This window comes from Myotis lucifugus, unplaced genomic scaffold (genome assembly GCF_000147115.1).
Source record: "Myotis lucifugus unplaced genomic scaffold, Myoluc2.0 scaffold_235, whole genome shotgun sequence".
In the NCBI taxonomy this organism is placed as follows: Eukaryota; Metazoa; Chordata; class Mammalia; order Chiroptera; family Vespertilionidae; genus Myotis; species Myotis lucifugus.
Window position 1 is genome coordinate 473,139 of NW_005871283.1, and position 13,991 is coordinate 487,129.

The window sequence follows — 13,991 nt, forward strand, 5'->3', positions numbered from 1 at the left end:
TAAGAGGTCCGTCTTCCCTACAACACCAGCTGTGTGTGGGGGGTTGGGGTGGGGAGGCCTCCACTGGTGGTGACTCTGCTCCGTCAGCACTTCCCCGTCCGATCTGGGGCACCCATTTGTCACAGAAAGCTCCTCTTTATACTACACTGTCATGCGCCTCCACTGAACTTTGAATCATGGATTCTAACTTTCTTCCTAAAGTCCCACAAGTTAAATCCATGGGACCTTCTTAGGACACTTTTGAACACACCTACTGCAAACTCCTGTCCCGGCTGCTTCGACCATTCCTCACATGGCGCCTTGTCTACATCCTCTCATCCTGCTCCCCTCCCGTCAACGGTCTCTCCGATCCACATCACTTGTCAGACGCTGGAAAATTGTATGTGAAATAGACTTGTTATAATCAAGAAAAAACTTGGAAAAATCCATGAACATAACACAATTATATACTACGTGTTCCTACAAACTAGGAAAAAGGATTGGAATCAATCACTTTAGAAAAAGCTGAGATAGTATGATTTCTTATTTTTGTTGATTCAGCTGTCCCAAGCTTTCAACAATAAAAAGTCTATATTATCTAATCAATACATAGTCGCTTAATGAAAAGAGCTATTGTAATAATCATAACCTGCGTGTCTTTTCCATATGAACAACTGTAAACCTAGCTATTAACTCAAGGATGTCAGAATGGCACAGTAAACTCATTTTGCACATTCCTGTATATCGAGCACTTATTACGTGCCAGCCAATGTTCTAAGCCCTTTACAATTCACCTAATTCCACAACTACCCTATAGATTGGGGTGGGAACCTTTTTTTAAAAAATCTTATTGTTGAAAGTATTACATAGGTTCTCTTTTTCCCCCATTAACCTCTTCCAGCCCACTCCCGTCCTCCTCCCCAGCAAACCCCCAGGCCCTCACCACCCCATTGTCTGTGTCCATGGTCATGCATTATATGCATACAAGTTCATTGGTTGATCTCTTTTCACCCACCCTCCCCTGCCTTCCCTCTGAGGTTCAACAGTCTAGGAGCGGGAACCTTTTTTCTGGCAAGGGCCATTTGGATACTTATAACATCATTCTCAGGCCATACAAAATTATCAACTTAACAACTGACCTGCTGTATCTGGTCAGACATTTAATTAACTCACCTCTAATGCCTCGGCAGGGCCAGACCAAATGATTTCTAGGGCCTTATACAGCCCGAGGGCGGGACATTCCCCACCCCTGCTACAGAGTAAGGGCTTTGCTGTTTCCATTTCACAGGTGGCAAGAATGACACATAAAAAGGTTGCCCAAGGTCATAAAAAGATTTGGCTGCGTTGAGATCCACATCTAGGCAGCCTGTGCTCTTACACTGTGCAAGGCAGCCTGAGAACAGATGCTATTTGAAGTGCCAGGACTGAACAGGTGGCTCAGGTGGATGCACAGAGAGAAGAGAAAGGAGAGAGGGCCGAGGTCTAAGCCCTGGGCATCCAGCACTCAGAGATGGAGCAGAGCCTGCAGAGAAGGAGCAGCCGGGAGGAGGGAGGGAAACCAGAGCCTGCGTTGTCATGGCAACCAAGGGGGAGGCTGCCTCAAGAAGGAGGGAGAGGTCAGTGGTCACCTGTGTCGAATGCCGTGGAGAGGCCAAGTACGGTGGCCACAGAGAAGTGACATTGGAGTTGACATCAAAGCAGTGGGGAGTCCCTGGTGACCTAGAAAAGAAGAGCTTCAGTAGGACAGAGGCTCAGAAACCTCACTGGAGTGTGCTCAGAGGAGAATGTGAGATGAGCAAGTAGAGACGGCAAGTTTAGTTGGCTTTGAGGTGCAGTGAAAAGAGAAGTAGGCCTGAATCCAAATATTCCTCCATGCACTAGCCCTGTGATCCTAAACAAGGGGTCTAACTTGGCCGAGCCTCAGTTTCCTCATCTGTAAAATGGGGATGGTGTTAATATATACTCTGCAGGACTACAGTGAGGAATCCAATGAGAGACAAGAGAATGCTTGAAAACCACAAAGCCCCGTGAAGAGATAAGAGACTGCAGGGCTCTTGAATGGCTCCCTTCGTGGAGGAGTCGGGATTTGCTCCCACCCCCCTCTTTTTCTGCTTTAACCATCTGTCTCTTCAATCTGAAATCTGTTCCGCCTGACCCCTAGCTGACCAGAGCCTTCCCTCCCCCTCTGCCCCGCAGCAGCCTCCTCCTCACCATCCTGGCTAGGCTCAGGGGGCTCAGATGAATATGCAAATGTCTCCCCAGCCAGCTGGTGTCTGCCTCCCAGAAACACATGTTCCAAAGCCCCTCTGCCTCACTGGGGATGTGGGCCAGAGCCTCCGCCAGCTCCACAGCCCAGAGAGGACACATGGCTGGGCAAGAACAACACAGCCAGCAGATGGGGAAGGCCTGCTAGGCACAGGCAGAGGGGGCAGGAGATGTGTGTGGGCAAGGGCACCAGTGGGCCCGGATGCAGGGAGCAGAGTGCCAGGTGCATGCCCGCTCACCGCAAGGGCACACTGTCCATGGGAATGCACTCATCCCTGCTGACCCATCCAGGGGCTTCGTGGTAAAATCTTAAGGCCGCCAAAATTCTATTGGGTTTTGCAAAATTAGCCTTGCCTACATTATATATATAAAATAAAATACTTAAGACCCGAAAAGGTATCAAGAATAATACACATGTAAAACTCTTATACATTCACCCTCCAGCTTAAGAAATTGCACACGTAGTTTCCCACATTCAAGGGAAGGCCCCCAGGCACCTCTCCACGTGCACTTCCTCCTCCAAGGGAACCAGTCCTGAATTCAGTGTTTATCACCCCTGCACATTTCCTTAGACCTAAAATGCACTGTGGTCTTGGGTGTTTTACATTTCTATGTAAATGGCCACCACATCGTTTCTCTTCTTTTGCAGCTTGTTTGTCCCCACGTTACCATCATAGGACTCAAGCGTGTTGACAAACCACTCATCTCAATGGCCAGCTTGCCCATATGTTTCATAGAACCCAGACCCCTAGACAGAGAGCCCTGTCTGTGGCATTGAACCTGTTTTGCCCAACCTCCAAGGCCAGACACAGACACCGCGGGAAATTCAGCAGGAAATCTCAAGCTATAGCCTTAAAGCAGGGGCTTGTTTGTCATTGCAGCTGATGGTCCTGTGAAGACCATAGGGAAAGAGGCCCCTGTGGGGAAAGGCCCCAGTAGAAATCTCTGCTTCTGCCCAGTAGGGCTAGAATAATGAGCTGGCTACAACAGGGCTGATAATCACCATCATCACTACCACCACCACCACCACCACCACCACCATCATCAGTATTCACACAACACACACCATGTACCACTTTATATGTATTGACTCATTTAACCCTCACACGATCAATCCCATGGGGTAAACGCAATTGTTTTCTACGTGAGGAAACTGAGGCACAAAAGGTTGAAGTAACTCGCCAAAGTCACCAGTTACAGAACCAGGACTTGAACCTGCATGAACCACAACACTAATGCCGAATGGTGCATCCCAAGTTTCATCCCTCCCCATCGGCCAGGTGACGGGCACCTCTGGGTCCCAGGGGTGGTGTCTCCTGTAGGCTCCAAGCCCCGAGTCTGAAGACACAGCTAACCTAGTGCCACAGGAGCCCCATAGAAACCTCAGGCACCGACAACAATGGAGCAAAGATGTGGGGCCCAGAGGCCTTCTCTCCGGCCCTGGTGCGGGCTGCTGTGAGCCCGCCTCCTGAGAGCAGGGCACTGGGGCCCCAGGAGAGCCGTGGAATTGCCTGTGTAGATACAATGGGCCTCCTTCTGCTCATCTGGAAAATGGGTGGATGGAGTGAGAGTTTGCAGCTAGATGTTTCTTAAGATCTCTTCCATCTCTCAAGTGATACGACTCTAAAGTAGATGTCATTGGCAGACATTTTCTGTTAAGGCCCGGAAAGTAAGCATTTGAGGCTTTGAGGACCTTAAGTCTCAGTCACAGCTACACAATCTGCTGTTGTATCGAGAAAGAAGCCACAGACTATGTAAACAGAGGGGTGTGTTTTAATAAAACTATATGTATGGACACTGACATTTGAGTTTCCTATAATTTTCCACTTGTCACAAAATATGCTTTTTCTTTTGATTCCCCCCACCCCCAACCATTTAAAGATGTAAAAACCTTTCTGAGCTCACAGATCACATGAAAATGGGTGGTTGGGGGCAGATTGCCAATCCTGCTCTAGGAGAAGCCAGGATTGGGAGTCCAGAAGCCCTGGATTTGGGTACAGCTGTGCAATCATGAGCCAGTCCGGACCTCTGAACCCCACACCTCCCAGGTACAATGGAGACACTACCATCTACCCCCCAGCCTGGAGGGACTAAAACGAGAAGATTCGAGAGCACATGAGCTGGCAGAGAGGCAGTCCTCAGGAATGTTAGCGGCCCATGGTTCTGCACCACCAAGCCCTTCCAAGCTGAAAAGTCCAGGACCCCTTTTCATTCTTTGCCGCTGCTGCCTTCCTTTGTCCCCCACCCGGGTCACCTCTGCTCCCCAGCACCTGCTCCTGTGAGACCCCCAACTATGCAACTGTGGCGAGCCTGGGGCCAGCGTGCGCTCCACCAGCCTCCTGGGACCCTGTGGCGAGGGTCTGGCCCTGAGATAATGATGATGGTGGTAGTGATGATGGTGATGATCAGCCCTGTCCCCACCACACCCCCACTCCACCCATGCAGAGCCCTCGGGCAGGGGAGGAGTTCTCCAGGCTCCCACCTGACACTCAGACCTGAGAAGCTCTTCATTCTCGCCTTCTTTTCTAGTCTGTACTTGGACGCTGGCTTCTGCAAGGACTGAGACTCCCCTATGTCAGTAACACAGTATGCATTTTCTGACAATGGCAAAGGGGGAAGAGGCTTAGAGCAGAAGGAAGTGACTGAAGAGAAGAGCAAGCGTCCCATCCCCGAGACCTGGAGGTGGGCAGCACGGAACCTTGGAGAAAGCACCAGGGGCAAAGACCGGCATGCAAAGCCCCCTCTGTGAGCCATGGGTCGTCTAGATTCTGGCTCCACCTGGAGAGGAAAGCAGCTCGAGTTCTCTGGTACTTTCAGGCCCACATTATGCATGTCTGGGTACAGCAGGGAGGGGACCAGGGCAAGGAACATCCCAGGCAAGCGCCCCCCGGCAACACACCAATCACTAAGTGAGGTTGCTAGAGCTGCCCTACCACAATCCCACAGACTAATGGCTTAAACCAGCGGTCGGCAACTGGTGGTCCGCAGACCATGGTGGTCCGTGAGGTCCGAAAGGTTGGCGACCGCTGGCTTAAACAACAGAAAGCTATTTCCTCACAGTGTGGAGGCTGGAAGTCCAAGGTCAAGGGGTTGGTGGGTTTGGTTTCTCCTATGGCCTCCCTCCCTGGCCAGTGCATGGCTGCCTCACGCTGTGTCCTCACAAAGTCTTTCCTCTGAGCAGGAGCATCCCCAGTGTCTCTCCCTCTTCTTACAAGGACACCAGTCATATTGGATTAGGCTCCACCCCTATGACCTCATTTTACCTGAATCGCCTCTCCAAAGGCCCCATCTCCAAATACAGTCACATTCTGAGGTACCGGGGGTTTGGATTCTAACATATGGATTTGGGGGGCACAGTTCAGCTCATAGCACCGTCTCTCCACCTCCAAGAGCCTGAGCTCCTCACAGCCTCCCACACCCCTCGGATGATGTGGGCACTGGGGGAGCCCTTGAGATCCCAAGTCCATAGGTTCATGCAGACAGGAAGGGGCAGCCGCATGGCGGGGGGAAGGGGAAGTGGTTTTGGAAGTTGGTGGTGGGGGGGGAGAGCATGTATGAGTAGTGTATGGGGTTGGTGGGAGAGGGGGCCATATCGGTGTAAAAGTGGTACATTCCTCAAAGACCCAAATGTGATTATGTGTGATTCTAAGGACCCACAGGTTGCAGGGCTCCGGAGGACACTTTGAAAGCCCACAGACCCACGGCCTGGAGGTGGCACCTGCCCTCTGCTGGGCGGCACCCTGGGTCCCAGCTCCTGCAGCTGGCAGTACCGAGTAATGGCAGTGTCCCAAGCTTTTGACCCAGAGAGTCCAAATGCAGCCTGTTCGAGTCACTGCCTGGGTCTCCTGGGCTCCAGCTACCTCACTCACAAGGTGGGGGCATAGGGGTGAGTGGAGGATGTGCAGAGGACAGGAGGTGAGGGCACCCAGCAGGCCAACACAGCCTGCCTCTCAGACACTCAGGCCTGCCCAAGCCGAGCCCTCTCCTTTGCCCCCGCCCTGTGGAGAGAACTTTCCCCAAGTCGTGTGCCTCCCTCCAGCGCCCTCCCACCTCAGCCCACTCCTCCCCAGCAGACCCAGGGAGGGCACCGGCAGCCGGGCTGGCTTGCATGTTGCCTCTCCCTTTGTGCACACCTCCTGGTACAATTATTAAACGCAAATGACAAAAGATGTGACCCACACGATCTTTATTTCTTCTTTCAACAAGTGCTGCCTGCAGGGCCCTGATTCCAAATTCCGTTTCAATTATCTCGGCCATTTTAGACACAAAGCGGCCGTGTTTGTCATCGCCAGAGAGGAAGGCTGCAGAGCGAGGAGGGTCCGGTGGCTCAAACTCGGGATATCTGCCTCTGGGGTCTGAATTTCCATCCGTGGCCATGAAAGGCACGCAAAGCAGAAGCCGCTCGCACACGCCGCCTCACCACACTGCCTGATGCCACAGGATGGCTTATAGATCACAAGCCCTGGGTTCTCCAGGAGCTCCCCGGGCACCAGCGTGCGCTAGCGAAGCCCCCTCACCTTCCCCCTCTGCTTCTGCATGGTGGAGGCACCCTCACTGTTGTGGGCTGGGCAAGGCAGAAGCCACTGGGAGAAGGAGCCACGACCCTCCCCGTGCACACAGCAGGAGGAGCCTCATGGAACAGAGAAGGAAACCAGTGTGAACTTGGCTATGAGCTTCCTCTAATGCCCCTGGTCCCACAGCACAAAACCATAAACACAGGAGAATAAAGATTACATCTTGCTTCCCAGTGTGCCCGGCCTGTTGCCATGCACACAGGGTGTGGTGATGAAAAGCCCAGATTTTAGAGTCCAAGAGGTCTGCCCTAACCCTGGCTAACCAATTACTAGCCAGATGACCTTGGCAGGTTTCATGACCTTGCTAGGCCTCCACCAGGGTCTTCATCTGCGAAATGGAGGGTCATGTAAACTGTGCCTTGTAGGGTTGTTGTGAAGATTAAAAAACTTTAATGTAAAACCTTAGCATGATGCCTGGCACACAGTGCATGTGTAGTAAATCTAGCTGTTGGAGTTACGGCCCAATACATTCGGAAGTCTGAGCCGCTCTAACTAAAGCCACAGGTGTAAACATTTCAGTAGTCCCACCCCTCCCACCCGGCCACCTCTCTCCCTCCAGGAGACTAGTGATCCCAGGAGAAGCCTGGGGGCTGGCCAAATGCTGGGCTGCTGGCCGCCTGGTCCCCCCTGAGGGACCGCAGAGAATAGATCCAGGCCCAGGCATCGGGAAGACGATTTACAGCCACGCTTAGCGAGGGCTGGCGAGTCATTTGTCATGCCGGCCCGGGCACCTTGTTCTACCTGTGTTGAGTGTGTTTTATTGGTGTTGAGCTGAGTGAGGCCAGAGCACAGTCGGGGATAGGAAACCCACTCAAGTGAAAAATGAGGAAAGCCAAATGGGATTGAGCAGAGTGAAAGGGGGCGAGCCGGCGGGGAAGGAGGTGAAGGGGTGGATTGTAAAACACAAGACAAATGTGTGCAGCAGCCCTGGGGTTACCAGAGAGGGGCTCCAGGCTCCTGCGCCTCCCACTGTCTGGGGACCCACAGGGACCCATGAGGCGGCACAGGCAGCTGCAATGGCAGGTCAAAAACATCGGGAGGGGCTTAGGGGCTGCAGCACGGTCCAGAGGAGCCCCCGAGCCTACAGGCCGAGGGGCCAAAAGGAAAAGGACTTTGAAAAGAGAAGTGGGCCCATCTCGGTGCTTCTGCATCCCTCAGCCTCTCCCCACAGCCTACTCTGGGAAAAGGCCACAGTGATCTGCTTAGAATTTCTTACCCTTCCCTCAGCGCAGAAGTTTCAAGTTTAACATCATGAAACAAGACTGTTGGTGAGGCAGATTTAGAGATCTCCCTGTTAGGAAGAAGAAGAAAGGAGAGAGAGAGAGAGAGAGAGAGAGAGAGAGAGAGAGAGAGAAGAGGCAGAGAGGGACAGAGGAAGAGAGAGAGAAAGAGGGGGAGAGTGAGGGAGATAGAGAGATAGACACTCGGCTTTGTGCCTGTAACAAGCCACTAAAGGTGCATTTTTAATTAAATTTATACAAAATGGTGTCAGTTTTATCTCTAGGTTTCAAACCTGACTCTTTTCTATCAAAGAGGAGTATTGATCTCCATTGCCCCGGAGCTACCCGACTGAATTAAACAGAATAAATAGGAGGAGGAGGACGGAAACAACAGAGAGGCAAAATCTAATGGCTCCACAGTCATTTGCTGCAATTAAAAAACAAAACCATTTAGAGAGCCTGTTAACACCTTGAAGTCAGAAAACTCTCCCTTCAAAAAAAAAAAAAAGGCTCCAAACAGCTCCCAGGCAAAACATTTTAATTGCTCTGAATCCTTCCATCTTCGGCTGGCACTTGGGTATCCTGCCTTTTTCTGCAGCACCCAGGCACGCGTGTGCTCCGTCCCCAGCGCCCCACACATCAACCCCCAACTCTCATTAGCGCTGAGCACCTCCCAGCCCCGGACACCTGCTCGGGTCTAATGAGCTGACTCTCGCTCACTAGGCAAGTTACCATGCCTCTCTCTACCTCAGTTTGTCCACCTGTAAAAAAAGGGGGAAATAATACACACTCCATACGCTTATTGTAAGGATGCAATCAAGTAATATATGAAGGGGCTTTGTGTAATGCCTGGAGCAGGGTAACTTAAGCTACGAGAGGTCCATCCACATCTCTTATGGCAACAGATGTGCCAATCAACTAAGGGAGTGCGGAGTCATCGACAGGCGGCAACGTGGTGGCAACGTGATGGCCTGTTCCATCCGGCAGTCTCGCTATTGCCGGAATCTCCAGCAACAGGGCCTATGACCCCGCGTCGCATAGAGCCCTGCGCTTGAGAAAAGCCCCACGTGGTCTAGCGCTCTGGTGTCCCTGTCCTGAAACTCCTCATGATTTCTGAACAAGAGTCGCAGCATTTTCACTTTTCACCAGGCCCTGCAAGTGATGCAGCTTGTCTTGACCTCAGCATACCCCGCCCCACCCCATGGGTTCCATTTGGACTTATTTCTGTCAAGCACCACCATGCTGACCGTTGCTCCAAACCACGGAGGTATTTTTACGCTTCCTCTCCCTCATTGCCACGGAGACCCATTGCAGAGACCAGAGGTTGAATCCATGTCCATGCCTTCCCTCTTAGTCCAGCACCCCGTGGCCCAGTCCCTTATTCAGCCCTTCACATCTGGGAGCTGCCATAATCCCCCCTTCCCCACCACACAGTCTCTCCCTCTTCAATCCATCCTTAGCGAGGCACGCTCGGGCCTGGCCTGTGTCCATCACTAGGCTGAGGCTGGCCACTAACTCGGGGCTACTCAAAGGGTGGTCCCTCCAACCGCAGCATCAGCACCACCGGGAGCTCACTGAGCATTCAGATTCACGGCCACCTCCCGAGGCAGAACCCCCCGGGGGGTGGGGGGGCCAGGCCCATCTGCACTTCAAACAGGCCCTCAGGGTGACCAGGCTCGCTAAGGTTTGAGCAGCATTGCTTCTCAGGCGAGTAATGGTCATCAACCACTCCCCAGCCCTGCAGACCCCAGGGGGCCCTTCCTGGGACTCATGCCCTTGCCCTCGGGCCCCTGGGGGAGGTGGAATGTCCAGGCCGCAGGGCCCATCACCCCTCTGCCTATCGGGAGAACCGATCGCTCCCATCTCCACCTGGGCCGTAGTGGGCTGACCGGCACTGCTTAATTAAACAGGGAAAAGCTCAGGTCAGTGCCAGATAAGCAGGCAGGATTAAAACAGACAGAAAGAATGGACAAGGGGGGAGCTGTCAGCACCCTGGCCTGTCTAGAGTGATTATTAATAATGATAAGCAGGAGAATGGGAATAATAAAGGAATAATGAACTGGTTCTGAAAGTGACAGGAGATGGAATCTGATAGCAGCCCGAGGCCTGGGTGCCTGCTGCCCTGGGGGTGGGGAGAGGCCACAGGACCTGGCTTGTATGTGGTGGAGGCTCAGGGCTGGGAAAGGACTCTACTTTCAGGGAGGCCAAACCCAAGAGGCTGATCTGACCCGGGGCTCCATTAAACCTACATTCACTCTCTTTTCTCCAGATGACTGCGGGTCTTAATGTGCTAAGTGCGTCAAATCCGCCTGGGACATGACATTTAAAATGCATCTCCCTACTCCTGTCCTCCCGGGCTGCTTGAAGATCGGCGCCATCATGAACGGCACAGAAACGAGCTGGACCAGGAAGTTCCTGACAGGCAGCTCCTCCACTCACTCCCAACCACCCACTGGGGAAGAAAAGGCCGTGGAACAGCAGTCCCCGGGTGACTCGTCCAGGGCACTGCGGGCTGAGGAGAGTCAGAGGGCGAGGCACGGGGAGAAGATGGGCTGCCTCTGCTGGGACACAGTGCTCGGCTTGAAAAGCTAGGCCAGTGTCTTGCTATCACCAAAACGGGTTCTGAATCCAAATACAAAGACGGTGGGGTCTTGTACATTTAGGCTAGTTTTCCTGTGCTGCTCCTAATTTTAAAATGTTGACCATGAGTGCAAAAATGTCAAGAAAACTGTCTTAGCCAGTACTGCAGCACAGACGTCAGCCTGTGAGCCAGCAGTTTGCAGGGTTCTCAAATAGGGCTGGAGTCTGGAAAGGTGTTTAAATGCATATTCTCAGGTCTTTCCTGCTCGGACTTGAATCCAGTGAGTCAGGGATTCAGGAACCTGCATGTTTGATAAGCTCTATAGATGCCTCTGATGCAGGCGGCCCATGCCACGTGGCCACCTCGGACACCCTGCCTGCAGGTATTGTCACGGTGCTTCTATCTAGGAATACACCTTGACCAGCCCACTGAAAGGAGACCAGAGAAAAACCTGATGCCCTGTCTCCAAGGCAGGACTCCCTCTACCCAGCGCTCCCATCCTGCTGAGTCCTGGGCAGAGCGCCAAGGGGCAGAGCCACCAGCACTGCCCTGCTACTCTGTCATCGCTCACTGAGGAGACGCCAGTGGGGACAGAATCCTGATGCGCCCCAGTCAGGAGGAGGAACCTACAGAACACTGATGACACACAAACAGGGACAGACACCACTCGCTTCCTCCAGGGCTTCACGAGGATGAAATGAGAAGGGCCTGGGTTTCAGCCTCAGTTTTGCTGAGCTCTAAAACGGGCATGATTGCAGGACCCATGTCTCAGAATTTAGAAGATGCAATGAGATAATGCACAGAAAGCAGTTCGTGCATTGCCTGGTACCTGGTAAGGGCTTCGTAAACATGAGTGATTACTCTTGCTAGAGACAGAGTAACATGAACTAGGACACACAGCTAAGGACACTGCAGGGACTTAGCTCTTAACCAGGGACAAAGCTATCTCAATGAAAAGCACCTGATACCATGCCTAGCCACAGAGCACTCACCCGTGTACTAAAAGGCCCACAGGGGCCCAGCCAAGGTGGCTCAGTGATTGAGCATCAACCTATGAACCAGAAGTCACAGTCAGGACATAAGCCCCAGGTTGCAGGCTCAATCCCCAGTGGGGTGCATGCAAGAGGCAGCCAATCAATGATCCTCTCTCATCATTGATGTTTCTCTCTCTCCCTCTCCTTCCTCTCTGAAATCAATTATCTACATCTAATTCCACAGGGGATTCCAACTGATTTCTCCTCTAGGACCAATCTGACAACCACACCCTGATGCTCTACACACAGACTAGCCTAGCTCTTCAAGCCCAGCCTCTAGATCCCAGCAGGGGCAGCCCATCTTCTCCCCGTGCCTTGCCCTCTGACTCTCCGCAGCCCCGCAGTGCCCTGGACTAGTCACCTGAGGACTGGTGTTCCACGGCCTCTTCTCCCCAGTGGGTGGTGTGGAATGAGTGGAAGAGCTGCCTGTGCCTGCAGGGGCGTGGTGGCAGTCTGGCCGAAGGAATTCTGAGGGGAGCAGTGCTGGGTTAGAGCGGTCCCTCGGGGGAGCCCCGGTGGGAGGAAGTGGGCTCAGTCTGAATGATGACAGTGTGGGAGGGTCAGCGAGGGGATGGAACTGTGGGACAGGAAAGCTACAGCATAATGCCCACCGTGGGAGAGAATGAGGAAGAGCGGTCCCATCACATCCCAACGCGTGATGTTAAGTGGAAAAGGCAAAACAGAGGCTCTCCTTTCAGAATGGTCCTAGTCACATCAATAAAACCAAGTCTGGGTCTCCATCTGCTCGCCCACAGCATGGAAATGCTCGGAAACGTCTGGAAGGACACCATGGCCACCCCTGGGGAGGGCTGTGGAGCAAGCGGGGCAGGGCGAAGCGAAAGCGATGGTCACTGTATTTCAATATAGTTTTAAATTTAGTGAATGTATATTAACGTATAAGTAAAGATAATATTTTTAAAATAGGGTTTGTAAGCTTTTAAAGAGAAACTTTTTTTTTAAAAGAGCTGCCACCCAAAGTTCTTACATCCCTGCTCATCCCCCAGGTTAAAAGAGCGGTTGGTTGCTGTGCAAAAGATGGCACAGCTGGCTCTCTCTGGGGGTCCTATTTCCTTAAAACAGTGCTGCGTCTTCACAGTTCTCTGTGCCCTTCCTTCTCTGGGCTCCACAGATCTGCGCTCCCATTAGAATGTCAAAAATGATCCCCAAATGCCTGTGTTTTACTTCAAATTGGACCATCTGCTGCCCCCAATAGTCAAACTGCTAGATTTTTCTTTCATGGAAAAGAAAATTGCAGATAAAATTTAATTGCTAGCTCTGACCCAAGCCAGTTTGGCTCAGTGGATAGAGTGTCGGCCCGTGGACTGAAGGGTCCTGGGTTCGATTCTGATCAAGGGCACATCGTACCTCGGCGGCAGGCTCCATCCCTGGCCCTGGTTGGGGCAGGTGGGGAGGCAACCAATCAATGTGTCTCTCTCACATCGATGTTTCTCTCTCTGTCTCTTCCCCTCCTTTCCACTCTCTCTAAAAATCAATGGAAAAATGCCCTGGGGTGAGAATTAATCAGAAATAAGTAAATAAAAAGGTAGGTAGCTAGCTAGGTAGGTAGGTAAATAAATAAGTAGATACATAATTAATTCATTAATCCGTTAGTTAAATAAAAGCTAGCTCTGGAATCTGAGCAGTCCCCTGACTGGGGGACAGGGGCTGAGGCCGCACTGGAGGGCCTCTCAGCCTCCTGACCTCGCTCTCAGGGTCGGCCAGGCTGCTGGGCACTGAGGCACGTGGCACAGATGCTGCAAACACTGGTCAGATGCTGTGGAACAAACAGAAACGCCCCCAGTTCATAGACCCGAGACGGTGAGGGGTGACGGGGAGAATCTTTTTAAAGTCCTGCTTATTGAGGTATCTTTGCATACAATAAAAATCAGCACTTTTTAAGTGAATAGTTTGATGAGTTTTACAAATACAGACAGACATGAAACCACCACCACAATCAAGCTCTGGAACATTTACTGCAACCCCCAATGCTCCCTCCTTCCCCTTTGCATTCGATCCCCGCCCTGCCCCGCCCCGCCCAGGTTTTGTTTCCTTTTCTCTGTTCTCTGGTTAAGGAGCTAAGTTTCCTTGTTCTCTTTGCTTAGTTTTCCTACTAAGTACTATCTCGTCATCTACACTCTGTGAGGCAGCCTTTTGTTCAGTCGTCTTTCACTGTCTTGTCCTTAAAACTGCACATGCACCTTGGAGGGCAGTGAGCCTTAGGTACAGGGAAGTGCTGCCCATCGGGCTTCCATCACAAAGCCCGCAGCAGCTCCACTCCCCCCCCACCAATACACACACACGACACACACACACACACACACACACACACACACACACC